The following is a 15072-nucleotide window of genomic DNA, read 5'->3' as shown; positions in this document are numbered from 1 at the left end:
GCATTGTGGAGTTGCCACCATACATCAATGTCATTTCTAGATATTCCTACTGGCATTCTTCCCATGATCATAGTTTTCCAATTTGAGACGTAGTCCCTATTTTGAAGAAATAAACTACTCTTATCTGTGCTGCATTATAATGCTCCACTAGATTTGGGACATTTAATCCTCCCTCTTCCATCGGTTTTGTCTTAATCTCCCAGTCTATTCTTGCTGCTTATTTTCCGTACATATTGACAAATCTCTCTTTCAGTGCCACCAATTCTTTTTTTCTCTGCTAGCTTAGGAAAGTCTGACCTTTGTATAATATAAATAGTGTTATAAGCCTCTTCACTGCAAGTATTCTATGATCTAAATCAATTTTTAAGGCATTCCACTTTCTTAACATTTTAGGTATTGATGTGTGCATTTCCAGCCATGTCTCTTGACATGTGACTGAAGTGGACTAGACAGGTCATGTTTCATGCTATTTATTAAACAATCTGTGATGTTATTGAGGCTCACCTATACAACATTTGTAGCCTTGGAAAGTGAATTAATGATCTGTTGCCTAGTAATGATTGGGGGAATTGTGGTATATGGTATTTATTTTGGACTATCAGGGGGCAGTAGGGGGAAATTTTGAGCTGAACCTATCAGCCAAAAGGTTGACAATGGCATCCAGTTCAGTGTTGGTGATGCCATTTACAACAAGTTTTGCACATTGTTGTGTATTTCCCCAAGGTTATGGACATAGCTGTAGAAAACTTTGTGCTTGTCCTTTGCCTGAGAAGCTATTTTTCTTCAAATTTAGCTTTTGAAGTATTAATTAGCCTCTTAACTGCCTGTTTAGATTAGTCATGGAGCTTTTAGTGCATATGGCTTTGCTCCTCCTGTGCTTGGCCAATATTTTTTTATTTTGTTGTATAAACAATTGATATTTTGATTCCACCAGGGTGGCTTGTCATTTGAGTTTGCCTCATTCTTAATAAGTGGGTACAGCTCTCTTTATACAGCTATCAATATGATTGTACAGACATTTTGTAAATAGCTCAGCATATGCTGTGGTGTTTATTGGGTTTGTAGGTGCTTGGAATTTAGCCAAGGTGTCACTTAGTATGGAGAGGTTAGCTTTGGAATAGTTCCCAAAGGTTTTTGGATTCACTGGCACCCCAGATTTAATTTTTATTTCAAATAATACTGCCTTATGATCAGATGTGATAAGCAGAAACATTACATTGAATGAGAAACATCAGCTCCCTATGTTTGTGAGTACAAGGTCAAGGATGTTTTTACCCCTGGTATGAAAGTGGGCCAACTATCCCAGGATGTTGGTATTAACAAAGTTTAGGAATCACTGGGCTTGTGCATTTGAAGTAGTGTATGATTCCCAAGCTATAGTGTGTAGTTGAGATCCCTCGTGAATATTGTATTGGGTTGAATGGTGAGGTACTGTAGGTGGTATGAGTTTCCTGAGATATGGTGGGGACCTATAGGTTGCAAAGATATGGTGCAAGACCCTGTTTATGTTGAGTTGCACTTGTATGAGTTCCAGTGGGTCGTACACTTTAACTAGTCTGGATGTGAGGTTGGTTTTAATACAGACTGAGACTCCTCCACCTCTAGTTACCCCTGTGCAGTAGCTGGTGTAAAGGTGTGAAAGTCATTATAACCTTGCATTGCTGAAGGTAGTCTCTGTGACTTTAAACTATGTCTCTATTACTACACAGATATCTACACTCTCCAGGGAGAGGAACACTTCCAGGGAGAGGAATTTCTTGTTCAGAATTCTAACATTGAGCAGTACCACGTTTAGATATTCCTTCATAGATTCAATTAAGTTGGTAGGTTTATCTATTTGGCATTGCCAAAAAGGAACCATGAGGGTGGAAAAAGACTCTGCCGATATTTGAAAGCCTAGAGAGGCCAACTGCCCACCATCCCTGGCAAAGCAGCATGGTCTATCCACCATGTCCTCTTCAGGATGTCAAATATTGTACCCCTTGGACTGACAGCAGAAACTAAGCCAATTGTTAAAATCAGTCATTTTCTGTTGGTAATGTGGCATCATCCTTGGAGAAGGTAGTAGCTGTTCAGTGCTAGACTCATACATGCCTGAGATCCATAATCAGTGAGCTTGATCATGTCTTGTATCATATAGTCAATGGTAGTAAGTCTCAGTTCATTAACACCCACATGGACTACAGAGTCATACTAGTACCTGTGGTTCAATGACCGGAGTGTCTGTGCGACTTGATACATCCTAGCCATGGAAAGGCAGCTAACTGTGACTCTATCTTTACTCAGTCTGGTGGTGTGGGGGGAGGACATTGGTGTGCCTCACTATAGAGTCACCAATGACCAGGAAATTTGGTGTGTTCTGATTTGCTTTAAGAGCTTAGCAGTAAAGCCATTAGATACAGTGTTACTATGTGTAGTTATGGGTGGTGTTTTAACAGTGTTTAAGTGATAGCTAAGGACCCTTTCTTTGATTGGACTGTGGTTTTAGGAAGGTTACCTGTAAATGCTTCAACATAAGTAGTTTTATATGTAGGGTCTTTACACTGTGCAGTAGGTGGGGTGCAAGTGTCACTAACAACCTCTACGAGATTAGCTTGGTTGTATGAGAGTGTTTTGCATCTAGAATTAAAGTGTATTTACACCTCTCACATACTTATCTGTCTTTTTAAGAATTAGTGAGTTGTCAGTGTACAAGAGGCAATTACTACAATGCCTCAGAATAACCATCTCAACCAGAGTGGCCACAGATGGAGTCAGGAAATGCATATCAATGGCTACTGATATACTAGGAAGGAGTGAGGGAAATTTGAATATTGAATAGGGTACTATTAAGTTCTACCTCCTCTAATTATAATCTCATTTTCATTTCCCAGCAATTTTCTAACCCTTCTTATTTGCATATATTCTCAAAGAATGTTCTTAATACCTCATTTATACCATCCAGCTTTTGGGCAATTTTTTCTGTGCTAATGTCCCTTACAATGACTATGCTACTTTCTATTTTCTGCTGCCTTAACCCTCCAGCTAGTGCTTTATGAAGTCTTGGAGTGTTAGCGAGATGTTTTAGATGTAGTGCTAACTTCTTCCTTTTTATTACCTTGTTGAAATGCTGGGTCCACTAGTGCTGCCACCTTTAAGTGACTTGTTTCTTCTTCAGTCAGGCTTCCTCATCTGTTTTGCAAGTCTTTTTATCCTCTTCAGAGTTATTTTTTTTGTGTGTTTAGTAAAATAAGCCCACCACTTGCTTGCCCCTCTTTATAAAATGCTAGTTATGCTCTCTTTTAGCCTGGTCAATCAATTCCTGAATTGTAATAATTTCAGGTTGTCTTGCCTGTTTCTTCTTTTAACTTTTCTAGGAACAGTTATTGCCTGTCTCTGAATTTCCACTAACTGCCATCTACTGGCCAGTGATGTTTCAGGTTGTTTATATTTGGGGCCTTAAGTGTGTGTTCTATGGAAGCACAATCTGATAACAGTCTAGGATAAGTATACATTTCATTCACTAGGTATTCATGCTCCTGGTTTACATATATAACTATATCTATCTACTGAATCTGCCTTTCTCTCTCTCTATGTATATATATATATATATATATATATATATATATATATATATATATATATATATATATATATATATATATATATCACATCCAATCTATACCAATTCCCGTATCTCCATGAATAATACATATGCTCCTTGATTTGTAATCCCTCTCTTCATATGTTGCACCAGCCGTGTACTTCACATATTAGTGTAAGTAATCAAATACACTGCAGACTAAGAAAGCTCTGGAACAAACCAACCCATCTAAAAGCAAGGTAAAGCAGCTCCATGGCAACAGCTTGTCAAAAATCCAATTTTTTTATTAAATGCAAACATTAAAGAATCGTAATATAAGGGCTTTTGTCTGCCTCTGTAGACTTCATCAGATATTTTTTAAATAAATAACACCCATCAATGTATTGGTACATACCCACCCCTTCTAACAGCATTTAGAGTGCCCCAACACCTTGTTTCCTTTAATCTGCACACCAAATAAGTACAATGTATAACAATATTAAAATACTTGTATTAAAGACACCTTTTTAGCATGTTACTTCAATAAAACTTTCCTTCTTAAATTAATATTTAGTAAAAAACAGTATACAAAATTAAAATTTAAATGGGCATTCATAATCAATACACATTTAACTTTTAAAGTTACAAAAAATAAACATAAACCCAACAGAAGGAATAAGAGCATAATGGTTAAGGTGCCCACCTCAAAAACAGAAAGTGCAGGGTTTGACTCCACCAAGCCAACCAGTCAAACCCACATAGTCTACAAGGGTACCAACTCATTGACCCATAAATCTATACATGTATATTATAAATAATATCATTGTTTGTACATATTTTATAAAACCTTGTCTCAGATAAAAAAATCATACCGTGAAGTAAATTTCAGTAATATATTGACTACAGATGTGTGATGAAAAGTAGTCACAGCAGCCAATCTGCAAATGTGGAGTCCCCCCATTTTCTTTTAGGATCCAGTTTGCATAAACATCAGAGAAACTGTTACCCATATTTGGCTTTATCTTACTCCTTTTGTCATGTCTGGTTACCCTTTTGTCACTTCCTTCAAGTAACTTAGTCTTCCTGTTGATTCTTTTTGATCAAACTCTCTCTCATATTTTTAGCATATTGATCTGCCTTTCTTATGCTTATCATTTTTTTTCTTTAAGACTGGGAATGGCTTCAAAGGCCATTACTCAGAGCCTCTTTTGTGTGGTTGGTCTGTATTGCTCCTTTTATTTGTAGTATTTTCATGGTCTTCTTCAGACAACCGGGTTGCTTAAATCAGTCTAGTTCCCCTTTGACCTCTACCAGGTCCATAAATTATTTAATACCATGTGGAAAAATATCTTAAAGGTAGCAGGGTATACAATTTTGAATTTTAAATTAAGTTCCCTACATTTTATAAAGTAAGGAGTAAATCTGTTTCTTTTTAATTGGGTGGTGCCAAGGGAGGACTCATGGTCCAAAGAAGAGATAGTACTATTCTTTTAATCTGTAGGTTTGTAATTTCATTACTATTTGGCAAGAGAATCTTCTTCCAGCCCTGGGTGCTGATAGGACCTTATGTGCTCCATGTGCTGTGTCTGTCAGCACGTTTTCTACAGCAATTGCTGTTTACTCCCAAAGTATCTCCTTGATATAGTTCACACAGCTCTTGCCTTCTATTCCTTCCAGGAAATTCATCAGCCAAAGGTTTTCCCTCCTTGCTTGAACTTCAGTTTCGTACAACATTTCCTCTATTTCTTCATGGGCAGTCTCCAAGTCTGTTACTCTGCTTCCCACTTCCAGTTCTGCTATACTGGGGGCTTCCAATTTATCTGAATGCTCAAATAATGCCCCCCTCAATTTCTTCCATCCTTTTGAGTGCTTTCTTCTGTAATCCATTAACAAATCCCCAGTCCTGACTATGTCTATATACATCTTGTCAATGTATCAGTCTAATCCTGGATTTCCTTCTTATTTTCTGCAGTTTGTTGCTTAAACGACCATAGCCATCATGTTTTTCTGAAGTAGTTCTTGCAAATTACCTCTCATAATTTTTTTCCCATAAGTGCATGCTATTCCCCTGCTTGATATGCAAAATACACTTTGTGGTTGTCTTTTTTCTGAAGACTAAGTACTTTATTTAGGTAATCAGGCCAGGGAGTGCACACTGCCACATTGTTCTTATAACTTTGTCATCACCAGATGTCCTAGAAGGAGAAGTACTTTGACAGATCTTTTAGCTAAGGGAGTAGTGAAAAGTTTATAATCATAGCTGAGAATAGATATGGGGGTGATATGGACCTACTTTGAAGACGGCCTCTGCCAGGTTTCAAAACAACAATAATAGTGATTGTCTGCCTCCAGGAGTGGTGGGGGGGGGATAGACAACTGAATTAAAAACATAGCCAATGACTATGAAATTATTCAAAGACATGTATTTAACCTCCAGATATATTCTTGGAGGCAAGCCATCAGGGCCAAGTGATTTACCTTTGTCCAGTTCAGCCCAACACCTGTACTAGTGTAAGCTCTTTCATTAAGGTCTCATGTAACTGATTAAACTTCAGCTTATTCAAAGATGCATTTTTTTTTTAATCTACTAATTCTTCATTCCTAATAGAATGTTTGACATCCAATGTGTCTAACTGTTCATAAAATCTGGAAAACCACTTTAATATATCCCCTAGAGTGTTACAGTATAATCCTGAGAAATAGTCCTTTATTTTTCCCCTATTAATGTTTGTTGTCTCAGCCTTAATAGTTGATATGTTTAATTATTGAGAGTAATTTAAATTCTATTAATTTAGGAGATCTATTAGTTCAACTTTATGTATCACATTTTTTCAGTTTTGTCCCATATATCCTCAAGTGTCTGATCTTCACCAATAACCTTCATTATAGCATAATATTGTTCTTTGATTAACTTAACATGATATTGTCCCAGCTTGCTAGCTGTAATATTTAGCTTTTCATAAATAAAGTCCCAAATTTCCTCCTAAACTTTGTTGCCTATTTTGATGGCATTTCCTTTTCAGGAACTAAATTTCAGTCCTATAGCTTTAAATGAAGTCATTGTGATACTAGGATTTGAAACTTAGTTTGATTTTATCTCCTTGACAAAAATTAAGTTCACTTGTCAAACTGGGATCTATTCAAGTGTATTTTAAAAGTAAAGTGACATGACTTGTGGGACAGTCAGAGTCCATCTGTCCATCAAATATTTCTTTGCTACTTTTATATATATATATATATATATATATATATATATATATATATATATATATATATATATATTTTTTTTTTCATTTCTACAGTATGATCTTAAAACTGTCTGGATGACAAGTATATACTAACTGTGACAGGTTCAAAATCCTCTGTATATTATCCATTTCCAATATACATATATATCTATTTATGAATTTTTCTAGTGCAGGAAACTTATTTATATCAGGACCCAAATGCATTTCATCCTAGACAAAAAACTATTCCAGCAACCTGCTCATTTTACTAACCCATACTGGTTGACAATCCAGTCCCTAAGCAACTGCATCAGATTAAATGCTTTTTTCTAAGCCTGTTCAGTACAGTGTCGGTAAAAGTCAAACAGAATCCATGTAGCACAACCAGCTAGTATCCAAAACCATAAAGAAAATCCATTTCTTAATCAGCACCACAATTTCATAACTTAGAAGATATGGTTAAAGGCTAGTAAGCAAGAGGCAGAAATGTTTAAGTGTAAGATCTTATCAGTTGTCAGACATTCAGTTTCTTTTGATTTACTGCAAGTGTAGCTTGTCTCTCCATTATTCGAGTCTAATATAATAATATAAATCCAGGGAGTACATTAACCATTGCTCTCAATATTAAACACTGCTAGTTGAATAAATCGGATACAGTACCTGTAAAATCCAAATCCATGTAATACAATTAAGTTCAACATTTCTTTCTTAATTCAGAACTGCAGCCTCTGGATAACTGAGACGACAGGATGAAAAGAATAAAAAACCCCAAACTGATTAAGAGAACTCTTGAAAACTAAGTTAAGAATTCAACTGCTTTTTACCCACACCAAGCGCAGTGTATTGTCTCCATCATTTTTTCAAAAAAGTCAAAGAGGACACAATTGCTTATCATGTTGCACAATACCATTTATTGGTGCTACTTCTTCAGGTATCTTTCCAAATCCACTGTGTCTTCATAAGTAATGTGCAGTGCATGCTTGATTTTTGCCATTGCATCCTCAGGTGTATAAAATTTTACTGACCTACTCCCTCCCCCAACAGAGTCACCTTCAGTTCTGCAAGATATAAAAGCAGACGTTTTGAGGTTTCCATGCCTGCATGTATTAATAGCTGTTTGAAGGCAAGGTCTTTTCTTTCTAGTTTCTGGTGACTAATAATAGTTGCAGGATCTCTTAGTCTCTGATTTTCTTACCACTTTTCCTGGATACTTCCTTTTAAAAACAACCTTCTCTTTTAAGGTGTATAATTGAAAGTGAATGAGGAATGGCCCAGGGATCTTTGACCTTAGCAGTTGAAAGAGAAATACTGCTTAACTTTTGAAAATTTTCTGTATAAAATTTCTTTGACAAGTATCCTTGCCCATTTAACTAATATTTCAGCAATGTATTCCACGCATGTGTATAGTGATTATGAACTAATAACACTTAGAAATTCAGAAGGAGTGTTTTTTTTTACTGCGTATGAAAAAGATCTTTGGAATAAATGGACATTTTACTTGTGACAACAGGTGTGTGATCTAAGGTTCAAGTTGCATGTGCTGTGACAAGTTCTACGTGGGGAAGCCCACCATGAAACTGTCACAGCATGTATATAAGCTCTAATATGTTTTGCAGACACACAACAGTAATAACATGCTGTTAAGTGTGCCTAGTCAAACGCAATTGGTCTTCTAGGGTAGTCAGGTGATATTGTAGTGACATTTTTATTGACTTTTGAATGAATGACTTGATTCTAATGAAATATTGTATTGTGGCTGGATGACTGCATTCAAGCTTAGAATAAAGGTGTTCATTTCTACTTGATTTTCAATATTTTTTTTTTATAATTTTTATTTTTGAATTGAGCCAGGGTTCTGTGGAATTAGACTTAATTTAATTTATGGACTTCATACTACTGTGTTCTGACTTTTGTGCCTCCCACTTTCAATAAGTTGCACCCAGTATAAGCGTAGAAATGAGCATCCCCTAGGCATATACAGGGGATACTATGAAAATTAAGGAAATGGGTGCATATGATAACAATAAGTAAGCAACAGTTAAACTCTGTATATACAAAGCTTACACAGTGGTAATTTTACTTGTACCTTTAGTGCATCATTAATTTGTATGATGCATTTATTCATTTGGTAATTGTTCAGTTATCTGATTAGCCTAGTTTCAAGATTACTGATGAGCTTAGTTTCAGGATTATGGCGGAACAGGTGCCTATCTTGATACTCAGTAGGCACAAGGCAGAGAAAATAATTCTGGAGAGGATGCCAGTCTGTCAGGGCACACAGATGCACTCATCAACATGCAGCACATACATATATGAACAGTTTAGAAGTTCCCCAGCTGACATGTTTATGACACGTCTTTTCTATATGGTAGAAAGCTGACACAACTGATATCAACACAGATACAGAGAAGATATGCAGATTCTGCGCAGAAGGCAACTGAGCTGAAAACCAAACTGGTGAGGTAAGTGCTGTGAGGCAGTAGTGAAAAATGCTGTTCCAACAAAAAGTTATTCATTTGGATAAACATGCTCTTTAAATCCAAATGAATAACATGATAACAATAAAGGATGTCTAATGCCAGTAGTCACTTAACATCTATGAGAAAGCTTCTCTTTCAGTTAATCTTTTGGTAATGGTTTAAACTAGAACAGAAGTCTGGAAGAGGCTGGCTGTGGAGAAGAATATATCACCAGGGAATGGGTCTGTAAGTAAACAAGACTCTGCTGGTTGATATTTAATCTGTGGGTGGGGATGGCTGAGCATAAACTTAGAATGGTGGGAACCTGAAAATTCTGAAGCAATCTGGGAAAGATAAAATTGAGGGACGTGATGGACAATATCTCAAGTAATAGCAATTTGAAAATCAGGATACATGTGAATCGGGCATTTTTTTTTCTAAAATATGTTTGCTGTTTTTAGGAAGGAATTCAGAAGAATTATTGAATGGCACTTAAAGTTTAATTGTATTTGTGGAAGAAACCTTAACTAGAATGAGGAATTCAAATTCTGTTTGTGAATAAATACTTTTTTTTTGGTTTGTACAGATCTGACTTCAATGCAGGTAAGACAGTACACAATATCAATACTGTTTATAAAAAAGTAACCTAATTCTGAGTTTTACTAATATACAAAGAAAATAATATATAGAGACCTGGTCATACTTTCAGATATCTGACAGTGGCAACATTGCCAGCTGGCCTCTTTCCAGTAGTAATAACATAGAAGTCCACATGTGCTGTTAATCCAAATACCAGTAACCATAGTTTCATTTTTTGTTAATATCAAAGACTGGCTATACACTTTAAAGCATGAGTTAATGTTACATAGACCACTGTAAAGTACTTTGCTGACTGTACCATTTAATAGGACAGAAAATAAGAGTAACAAATCTCCGGGGTACAGGATGGTGCCTAGATAGGGAATACTGACAGTGAGAGAGTTTATGTACTACAGCAAATAGAAAAGGGCTAGAGACTTTTCTCTGTAAAAGTTTTTTACTTACTTACTTTTTTTTTTTTTTTTGTTGATTGTTAAATGTTAACTGGATGGGTGAAAGACCTAGTGTACTAACTCTTTTAAGCAAATGCCTGCAGTCAAGGCGCAGTGTACACTTTTCCGCAGAGTGCACATACAGAAATATAACAATTACACACAAAACAAGTTATACAAGCTGGACTACAAATGAAAAGTTCCCATCTGCCATGCTGAAAAGTCTAGCTACAGAAACAAGAGGCAACTGGCTGCAATAGCCCATAACAGGGGCAAAGTCTTAACAGGAGAAATTGTGGAACATAGAGTCAAAGTGTTTTGATATGTTTGTGATCAATTCCTCTGTTAAGTTTCTGTCAGGTTAGTCTGGTGTCTGCTCCTGTATATGGCATTTCTCGAACATAGAAATACAGTTATTCGGACTTAGGTTCATAGGTTCATAGATAAGTACTAAGCTAACTGCCCTTGCGAGCCATTTTAAGCTTAGCCAATTATCCCTTGTGAGATTCAAGCCGTACACCTTGTGTTTGTAAGGCAAACGCCTTTACCATTAGGCCACCCTCCCAACTTTATTCCAAGTCTATGCTGCTTATCACTAAATAAGCTAGAGTTGGATAATGTTTTTTTAGTGTTGTACAAAATCAGAAAGTTGGAGTTTGGAAAATAGAGACTAGACAAAGACATACATGATCCTACAGATAAAGACGTGTCTGTTGAACAGTTTGGATACTGGTATGACTGTAGCATATCTGGAGCTGCAGTGATGTGTAATATAAGGACAGAATGTTTCCTTTTTTAAGTCACAGTATTTTTCTGCTGCCTAGCATTAGTTTTAGTGAATCTTTTTCTGCCTTTGAAAGCTGCTGGAAGATGAGTTGTCCTGACTGCAGGCTTGTATGCACACACACATTTGCTACTTCAAAAAGCATTTTGGCTTTTATTTATTTTTTTGTAGTGTTTTTGGGTTGTAGGACTATATAACAGCACAAATCAGGAAATCAGGAACATTTCCATGGTAACAATTATATGATTTTTGTAAGGAAAGTGGTATAAAAGTATTACATGCTCTTAGTAAAGTAGAATGTAGTGCTTATGCACAATGACAGCCTCTTGCTTGGCACTATTTTTGTAAGTTTGTTGACTTGCTTAATGGGCAAATAATGTAAAGACTGGTACAGATTTTCTAGAAGTCAGGAAGAATCAGTTGTTAGCTTTGGGATTTGTAGAGAAAGAACAATGTTAGTTTGGCTTGGATAAAAGGGTCAGTACAAGAAGTATTTTTGATGTTGTTGTGTCTTTCGGCTTTTCCCGGTTAGGGGTCGCCACAGTGGAACTCCGGTCTGCTAGTGATTGGCAGTAGAATTTTACATGCCGAGTTGCCAGCTCTGACGCACAACCTTCAATGAAGGTATGCCCATTCATGTATGTCTCCACACAGAAGACGCTCTAGCTGAGAATTGAACAAATCGTCTTACTGGGAGGCGACAACGCTACCGCAGCACCACCACCGTTAAATATACATGGGCAAGAAAACCTTCACAAAGGGCTGCTTACTTATGAAGTAGACAGCCTTATCTGATTGCATTCATTTTTAAGAGAAGGAAAGAGAAGACAAGTTTAATGGGAGCAGAAAGCTTTATAAACAGACAATGCCTTCTCTTTATGTTTACTCATCTTCCTTAGTCTGTATGTCTCTCCTGCTTGGCTGGATTTCCTCTAACTCTTCTGCATTTTGTGAGGTGAAAATTTAAGCCAAGTTGGCAGTAATATGTTTGGTAAAAAATAATGCTGCATTAGTAATAAATGGTTAGTAAAAGAGCATTCCATTGGAATAATATCTTGCAGTCACTGAAGGGGAGTAATATCTCGTATAGCTGGCTTCTTTTGTGATTTCTGAATTTCTAATTGCTGCAGTTAAAAACACTAATTTGTTAATCACAAAAAACTGGGGTAGTTTTATTAATCCAATCAGCAAAACATAAAAAAATATGAAAAAGTGTAGGTTTCATGGAGCCAGAATACTTTATTATAGAGAATGCTTTTGCAAGTGTGAGAGGTAGTCTGGTGTTATATGTATGAGGAACAATCCCCTAAAAAGAAATATGATTTTTTTCATTGCATTTATATTACTCAGAATTTGCCTGGTAGAAACAGTCTTTGCAGAAAGGGGCTATTTTAATAGAACTGTACCTGCATGTTAAAACTGTCAGTGAAGTCACACAGTGAAGTATTAAAAAAAAAACTGTCAGTGTTAGGGGCTCTGCAGATAGCACACCTACCTCTGAAGTGAGGAAGATGAGATGGCTGTTGGTTTTGCTCCAACGTCTAGGGGACTGTCTCGTGGTTCAGTACTGGCAGTGCCACTCCTTTATGTGGAAGTAGTCCCAGTAGAGTACAGCATTCCATAACATTTACTAACACAAGAGCAAAGGAGCATTCCCAGTGTCCTCACCAAACTATTCTTAATCAGTGTGAATGGCACCTTGGGACTCCCTTGAAAAGAGGTCATAGACCACTAACCTGGTCAGCAAATATAAATAAATAATCTAACTCTTTCAAAATGTAAACATTTGGTCTGTAAGTAGAACTAATTACTACCACGACACACATCTCTTGCTACACTTATATTACATATCGCTGTTTGGCAGCAGTTTTGTTCTGCAGTGCATGTATCTCTGTGGAGAAGGAGAGTATGATTTAGTTTGAAAAAAAAATGAAGGCAGGAATGTGTAGAATATAAAAATTAAAAAAAAAAGACCATCCACAGGGAACACATGGTATATTTATTCTTCATTTTCACAGTTCTTAACCCTAACTTTTATTTTTGTATGCATATGTCTACGTCTGGAGATGGAAGTGGGAGAGTAACTTGCTGGAACAATGGATGATTTATTTATTTTTTTTTTAATTCTGCTTTTTTTCCCCGAAAACAACTTAATTGAAATCCACTAAATAAATGTAATTCAACAATATAATACAGAAGGGGTACAACCCCATATGACATAAGAAACTAATTATTATCCAATTTTCAGAATATCTACAAAACCGAAAAATGGTAGTAGAGCCTTGTTCCCTTCCAGGAAAACTGGATGATCAAAGCATAAAACTAACTGACTTAATTTAAAATCATCTTCGAAGTATAATATACCAAAGTCAATCATTTGTTTAAATTTATCAGAAGCTGAAGCAATTTTTAGTGACCTAATACACTCAATTAGCTCCTTTACCTCAGTGATTAGAGGATGAGGGTTGCTCTTTCACTTCTGAGTACATAATTTTTAGCAGCCAGCAACAAGAGCCCTATCAGTTGATTTTTATTCCCTCTGATCCCAATTCCTATAAATGAACCAATAAGAAATAAGAGGGGAGTAAGCACAATCTGTTCTGACACTATGGTATCTTATATTTTTCAAATCACCCTTACATTTCTGTTATAATGGACATTCCCCAAAACTATATAACCAATCTCCAGAACTTGTCTTTTACATCACCAACAGAAAGGGCTAACATCAGAATACATTTTATTCAACAAAGCTGGAATATAAAAAAAATTGAACAAAGACTGCTAACAAAAAAATCTAAATTTACATAATTTACTGACATATCTGGACATCATTAACAGAAAACAACAAAAGTGCCAGGTCATAGAAATTTTTGGATCTCTTTCCCAAGCCAGGCAAAACGTATTTATAATATTTAACTTAGTACTTATTAAAATTATTTATATATATATATATATATATATATATATATATATATATATATATATATATATATATATATATGTATTTCAGATATGATATAGATAACTAAGAATGCCTTTAGTCTGTTCCCTATCCTGTCAAATGTCCAAATCCATCAAATCACTACAGTTGATTCTGTAGTTTAACTTTAAAAATCCGTTGTATTCAATTTATTGATCAGCTGGGCATGGATGACACTTAGATCAAAAAAGTATTCCTAAAGTGTTTTAGCAATACAATACGTCTGGTTGGGCTAGCATTATAAAGCAGTTGTTGCAGCAAGCAAGACTTATAGCCCCCCTAAGATTCCTGCCTGTTAATCCCCTTTGTAGTCCCCAACATTTAGCATCAATAACCGGGACTGACTCTGAGATGCAGTTCAGTGAGGTATGTCATGTTAATGCCCACTCACCATACTCTAGTATCTGTAGGCAAAGGGCATTACTCATCATCTGGTAACACCCCCTGGACCCAACAAACTTGTACAACATCATCTCCTTCCAATTAAGTTAAGAAACAAAGGCAGTAGACAGTGGAAAGTTCTAAGTATTCCTGCAGTCAAGTATAGCTCAAAGCCAGGAAGCCTAAGACCACCTTGATAAGAAAGCCAAGTAAGGCTCTCATAAGCTATTCAAGGCCTTGTTCATATCTAAACAAATGCAGGCTTACATAGGCTCATAGGTAATTACTAGGCTAGCGTCTGCTGTGGGCCATTTTAAGCCTAGCCAAGTTCCCTTCTAAAGGTGATAATCAAACTCTGTACTTTGTGTTTATGAAGTAAACACCTTAACCATTATAGCAACATACTGCTCTCAAATTCTAACTGTAAAGATTAAAATGCAAATTATCTAGTTTCATGATCAATGTTATTGTTATTGTTATTATTATTATTATTATTATTACTGTTGTGTGATATTCCTGTTTTCTTTTCAAAAATCTTTCTATTAAGTGTTATTTACATTTTGAGTTATTTAAAACATAATTTCTGACCGAAATATGTGAGAGATTAGCAGCACAATGAAATAAATTATAAAGCCAATCACAGTCATC

The sequence above is a fragment of the Protopterus annectens genome, chromosome 4.part1, assembly GCF_019279795.1.
Source record: "Protopterus annectens isolate FY-2018-M chromosome 4.part1, PAN1.0, whole genome shotgun sequence".
Taxonomy (NCBI): Eukaryota; Metazoa; Chordata; order Ceratodontiformes; family Protopteridae; genus Protopterus; species Protopterus annectens.
The sequence above is the reverse complement of the archived record's forward strand: the minus strand, read 5'-3'. Positions refer to the sequence as shown.